Raw genomic sequence first — 7,158 nt, 5'->3', positions numbered from 1 at the left:
CGATAATCAGTTTTGCGGCTCGGGCCTATTATCGATTATCATATTCGGGCCGTAGAACGTTCGCACTTGAATCTTAAAATCAAATTTTATAGACTTTAAAATAATGTTTTAACTAAATAATTTCAATTTATTGATCTGCTTGAACAGATTAATCATTAAAATTGTAATGGGAGGCAAACACGAACGCAGTTTAGGAAAATATCCTAGTGTTTCATAACCAGTGTTGACAATTAAGGCGGCTTTTTTATTCAGCGTTGACATTCTAAATACAAAACAAAGGAAGCGACAAAATTGAATTAACTTGAAAAACAACAAACATGTTTTATCAATTATACGAGGAATTCGTTTATTTAAGTACAAAGGGTCGTTCTACTTGCTACATGTTCATTTTTAATTAAATTGATTTGTGACATTCAGAACAAGAAAAGATAGATAACAATGATTCGTACAAAATTTCGAATAGACTTGCTGTAGAATTTTAAAGTTCAACAATTGAAATTGATGGTAACATGAAATGCCAACAAAATGTTGTTTGCCTTTTTGGCTTACTTTCAAAAACTAGATTTAATTTGAGAGTGAGTTTATTCGTCGTAGTAAAGCCAGAAAAAAATAGGAATGCACAACTGGAGTGGACGTAAACTTTAAAGCGTAGTCATTAAACGTATAAAATAAGAAAAACAAATATATGTATTAAAGAGGTTAATACACGGCGTAGCCGGGCCGTTCAGTGATTATTGGCCCTCGTGCTCATAATTTACCTCGACTACGTCTCGGGCCGTAATGAGTCACTCGGGTCAATTATCACTCAACGGCCCGGCTACGCCTTTATTTACTTTTGATTAATATTTTATTTTGGTAATATGTTTTTGCTGTTAATAGTTATTTTATACAATTAAAAGAGGACTTTACTCCCTTGTGTTCACCTTTTTCATTAAGGAGTCCTTTGTTTTTATCCATGGGCGAGGATTCCATCTCTATATTTAAGATTGAGAATGCTACTTCAGATTGATATGTTGTTTATGTCCTAGTGATGCACATACTCTTTAGTTGTTATCCTTTAAATACTTCCAATACCTGCACCCAGAGAGACAAAAAAGGCACAAATACCTCAGAGATTAAATATGTTTTGCTGGACCAGAACATGTCTGTCTTCCGGCCTGAAGCAACATGAATACCTTGAATTATATACGGTGCTATAATAATAAGTGAGTAAATTTTCCTAGGAGAAACGCTACATTACTTATTCTAGTAAAATCAATTAACTATGAACTGAATTTAAATGAAATGTGCGGTTGTCATTGAAATGTATTGGGAAATAAATTAGTGGTGTATAACCATAATGCAATGTATCACCGTGAGCAGGAGTCTGCTACTGCATTTCCACCTGACAACTTCTTTAAGATATCAGAGTATATTCAATATGAACTTCTTTTACAGAACTTGCTGACAGTATCAACAACTCAAAAATACTATATTAACCAGAAGACCAGAATACCTTACCAGAAGAGGATCAACTAACCAGAAGACCAGATAAAAAAATGCCTTACCAGAAAAATATCATCTTAACCAGAAGATCAGAAAAAGAAGATATCTACACCAGATAATAAGAAGGAGATAGCTTTACCAAAAACATGTATACAACGGCTTTCTGCTTCCAAGAAAATATTATTTTAGTCGGTCCTGTTGACCCCTTTAGTAAACGGTGGTATACGACCGATAATTGTAGCCTAAATAGTTTAACACTCAACATCAGTATCACTTCACTTTCACGAAGTTTTAAAACTGTATGAGCTTGAGACACTTTGGTGTTGTCCTGCAATCACTTAATTCACTCTAGTTATATTTGGCTTTCCCACCTCCGACTCGTTTTGAAAATATCATCACATATTCATGTCTTAGTTTCATTTGCTGTTATGATCACTTATATTTTGATTCAGAGTTTTTACTATTTTGAATGAACAATAACCTTAATTTAATACATTGTGGTTCACCTTTACCTTGCTGGTTGTGTTTAGCGTGTGACTCCAGCCTGTCATATTTAATTCGGTCAGTAGGTTGCATTTATAAGCAATTCATAAATTAAATAGTATTAAATCATATTTATTGTAACTCTTTCTGCGGCGTCTCATTTTTAACAGAAACTGGATACTTTATTACACTACGCCTTCTTATCGAAAATAATAAAGTGTTTCACTGTAGTCATTTGGTCGTTGGGTCCATTTTTCAAAAATGATTAATCATTTCACTTCGATATTTTCTCTAAAAACTAAGGAGTGAAAATATCAACTTTAAGAACAACTTTTAAAATCAGCTGAAGTAAATACTTCACTTTTATTAAACTGAGTACCTCAGTTCTGAAAACAGCAAATATAAGCGAATTTGTCATTTACATTTTTGCTTATGCTTATGTACGTCACTTTTTTCTTTCTTACTCTTTCCTCTGTGGTACAGGTCAGTTCATATGTCAAATTCCTTCATATAATGTTGAATCTAAGTATTACCAGATTTTAAATGTCTATTGAAATATAATTATTTTTTTTCAAATGAGAGTTTAATTGTTCTGTCCCTGTTAACACGCACAAAATTGGTTAAACCGCTAAATCACTTTGAACTGATTTGTTTGCTTTCGATGCTTTAACTTTTTTCGGATGACCATCATGAAAATCCACGTCCCCCATCATCTTTACCGATCCCCTATTCTTATATTTCTACTGTTATTGATGGTATTTTAACTATTGTTCGTACTATCTGCAGAGAGTTTTCAGTAAAATAGAACATTTTGTGTGCAAATCTATGTAACCTTGACATTCTAGCTATCACAGAAATATCGTTGACGCCTTATATTTGAATCATCCCCAATGGTATTTCCCACATTTCACATTCCTTACAGATTAGATTCCTTATAGATTAGATTTGATGCGCATAGAGGTAACATAGTTCGTATTTCAAAAGTCTGATATATATGTTTTGGAACGACGGGATATAAAAGTGTACGATATAGAATGCATTTGGCTAGAATTTCGAAAAGACGTCTTCCATTGGGTATCGTTTACAGTCATCCATATTCTAAACCGTGTGCTCTTGAATGCATCAACACCATCAATAGAATTGGTGAATAAAACTAGTATAAATGATATTATTCTCAGACGATCTCAGCCTTGACATGAACAAACCTTCAACTTGTCATAAGGTAGAGTCTGTTTGTAAGAATTTTAATCTGTCACAAGTAGTTTCTTACTCAACTCATTTTACTAACATATCGGAGTCTCTTGTGGATGTATTTCTTTGTTTCATCGCCAGATATTGTCTTGGTGTGGTGTTGGTGAACCATTTCTGGACCAGTTTATTCTTTATCATTGTCCTATTTATTGCATACTTTAATTAATAATGGCTATCGGACCACTATTGAAACGCAAAATCTTGATATTTCCACACAAAAAATATGACGATCTGTGCTTGCTTGCTTCATCTTTTGTGTTGAATTCATGTTTTCATGCCAACATATTTATGCGGACAAATTTACTAATCACTTGATGAACTTGTGAAATATGTATACCTTCAAAGGCAGTCAAGATTCGCACTTAGGACCCACTATTGTTTCATACAGCAATTCAAAAACTACTCTGACAGGGAAATAGGGCAAACGTTAGTGCTAAACATTCGAACAATGAACATCTGTGGCGCATATCTGACAGATACGTAACAATATTACCTATCTTGTTAGAACTGCTAAACAAAGAAATTTGACCAGACTTATGGAAAACTATTAAGAGTTTGGCTAATCAAAATAATGCATCTAAAGACCTCCCCCTTTCATGCACTGTTTATGAATCAAACACTGATAAGAGAAACCTTCTGAAAAGCTTCTTCAAAGCTCATACTCATTTAAATGTACCGAACAGATCTCTTCTAAATTCTAGTTATTCTAATATTCCTACATTGCAGGACAGTTATATATACCACCTAGACGTTTTCGTCTCCATAAACTTACTAAAAACCTGCTCATGTCTGCGCTATTTATAAGTAGTCTGATCTCAAAAACGCTGGTAATTACCGTGCAAATTCATTCATGAGTAATCAAAGCAAGGTTTTAAAATGAATTTTGCAAAAATATATTACATAATATAACTTCTTACATAGTTATTAATTTCCTAACTTCTTTCAAGCTTGGCTTTATTCCAAAAGACTCAACGGACAGTCAGCTTGAATCGATCTTTCAATCGATCTGTCTTGCTTAAGATGAGGGAAAAGAATGTAATTTTTGACATCTCGAAAGCCTTTGATTGGCGATGGTACGAAGTCCTTTTTTCGAACTTCGTGAAAGTGGCATTTCCGGATCCTTATTGTTGGGATTACGCAGTGCGTCATTCTGTCTAGTACTAAGCCAGAAACCTTAATAATCTCTGCTGGGGTACCTCAAGGCTCAATTTAAGGGCCCTTGCTTTTCATTATTGACACCAATGATGTTCGTGAAATACAATTACCCCTTCGTCTTAAGCGGATGACATTCTCTTATAAAGTGTTGTCGATTACCCTTTCATTGCTGCCTAGCAACTCAGTGATGAAATGGAACGGATTTATGCATGGTCTGAAAGGTGACTTGTATCATTACATCAATCTAAAACAGAGACACTGCTTTTTCCACCTATATTCATAAATGACGTTAAGTTAGCAGAAGTTTCAACTCACAAACATTTAGGTGTCACACTTTCTAGTAACTGCTCATGACATGAACATATCTAGTCAGTCAAACAGAAGGCCGGGGAGTGTATCATGCAATCATTCATAGACGTCCTTGATCTAAAATATGAAGTGCTTTACATTCGGAAAATAACATGTAAATCACAATTACTATATACCTCTTTTTAACTATCTACAATATCTACTTGAAAATCTCTATCAGAAACACTTCGTTCTTCTCCATCGGTACTGTACCCCAGTTATATCGTGATACTTATTACAAATCGAGTGTTTATCACGCGGGCGTATTAACTGGAACAGTCCTATGAATGATATGTAGCACTTCTTTCGACAAACTAAATGATTCTGATATCTTACCTAATTTGGAACTAACTTGAATCCATTGACTTGCACCGTTTTCTACGTTTCTTCGAATGTATTATATTGTTGTTATTACTAACTCTACTTCCATATTATTCATCATATTATCTCATTTGGTCAATATTTATTTAAACATAACAGTCTCTATACCATTATACGAAGCTTGACAGGATGGCAGAAGCATACTGTGTACATTTGAAATTGTAATTATACCTAAATAAATCGCGTTTAAACAAAACAGCCAATTATGCCAATACAATTAATCTGATATTAGTAAAAGATTATATAAGATTAAATCAAGATTTTTTTTCAAATATAACCGTTTGTAGAAAAATGGTGATCCTATTTGTTATTTTTTTTATTGGAGCTGAATGATCAAACCTTTGCTTTCGTACCCGAGCGCTCTAGTGAATAAATATTCGGCTTTTATAAAACATAAAAAATATTGTACTAGACTTATGGCGGATGGTTACACATTTGACTGTCAATCCAGGGATCGCAGGTTCGATTCCCCGCCGCACCTCTAAAAATACTTAATGTCCTCCTGGAGGTATGTTAAATGGGGGTCCCGTGTGAACCAGGGAAGCTCTAACCAGGTTAACATTATATCTGTGCACTATGCTCTAAAATATAAAATGGCTAACAATTTTATCAGAACACTTGCCGAATGGACAAGGCCCGAGTGCAAATATAAATAAGCTTACAATAACACTCTAGACTTACTATAATTCTTATTATTCAGTTCTCATAGAACACAGAAACAATCAAAATTTCTGAACTTCAAGTATTGTTATTGTTATGATTCATTCAATATCATTGGAGTACAAAAATACACCAAATTTGCTGTATTAGAATTATTAATCTAAGTATTATTCAATCCTCATAGTTTATAGAAAGTCCAAATTTGCTGTAAAATAATTATTAACCAAAAATTATTATATCCTCAAAGTCTATAATAACACCAAACCTGCTGTACTAGAAGTATTTTGATTCTTATGATTCAATCATCGGAGTATAAAGAAAGATCAAAATTTCTGTATTGAAATTATAAAACAAAGTTTGATTCAATCCTCAAAGTTTGTAGAAACACCAAACCATCTGTACTAGAATTAATGCAATTCTTATGATTCAATTATCATAGTATAACACCAAACATAATACATAAAGTCGTCGTATATAAAAACACCGACACTGTTGTATTTTACTTATTGTTTTTCTTATTATATAAGCCCCAGTGTTAAAAGAAACACAATGGTTACTTACCCTGAGCATCAACAGCAACAACGACAAGGAAACATTACTTTAGCGGAAATAATAAGGAATCCATATTCGAATAAACGTATGTGTGAGACATATTATGAACACTGTATACAGCATATTGAAAGCTTGTTCTTTCAATCAGGCAGATACGGATGCACTTGTACAAGGAAATCCGTAGCAATTATCAAAAATAATTGCAATTACATAATTGTGCTAGCTCAAGTCAAGTGTGATGAATGAATAAAATATATTAAAATATCAACCGGATCTTACACTTGTCTAGTTAAAGTTAACACCAATACAATGACCTACATTAAGGTATTCCCTTATCATTCTATTGTCACCTGCTTCCACAAAACACATTTTCATGCACACAAAATAAAAGCAGTTCGATAAAATAAACGAAACAGTACTTAAGTTTAAGTTTTTTTTTAAAGCTGTCATTGCGGTTAATCATTATTGTAACTCCGTTTGAATTAGTGTCTTACATCGAATTTTGTTTTAATTTCACATACTATATAACATTGTTACATATACATATTAAATATTAATAGCAATGGATTACAACTAAAAGAAAGAATTTCTGTTCCTATTTTTATTTTCAGCTTTGTCTCGTTATCATGTACAAAGCTGAAAATGTTCAATTATTACAAATGAACAGTAATCTAATTTGTTCCATCTCGCATGTGTACGTTTAGACGTTTTACATGGAAAAAAACAGACGCATTTTATCATCTCAGAGCAGTGCAGCTGGGTCATAAATGAATTGTGACTTAGATTCTACCGTTTATACAAACTTGTATACAACAATTTTAACGAATCCTTTACTAATGAGCA

The 7,158-nt window shown here is 33.1% G+C and overlaps 1 protein-coding gene across 2 annotated transcripts in view; it reads right to left on the bottom strand.

The window, feature by feature from the left end:
- LOC128233878 (uncharacterized) overlaps window positions 1-6,453 on the bottom strand; it is a 21,449-nt gene extending 14,996 nt beyond the window's left edge. For both annotated transcript variants that reach the window (XM_052947746.1, XM_052947747.1), the window contains exon 1: window positions 6,325-6,453. The gene's annotated coding sequence lies outside the window, so the exon portion shown is untranslated. The remainder of the gene's footprint in view (window positions 1-6,324) is intronic.
- Window positions 6,454-7,158: the final 705 nt, after the last annotated feature.

This window comes from Mya arenaria, chromosome 5, assembly GCF_026914265.1.
Source record: "Mya arenaria isolate MELC-2E11 chromosome 5, ASM2691426v1".
Taxonomy (NCBI): Eukaryota; Metazoa; Mollusca; class Bivalvia; order Myida; family Myidae; genus Mya; species Mya arenaria.
Note: the sequence above shows the minus strand (reverse complement) of the source record. Positions and strands in the feature narration are given on the sequence as shown.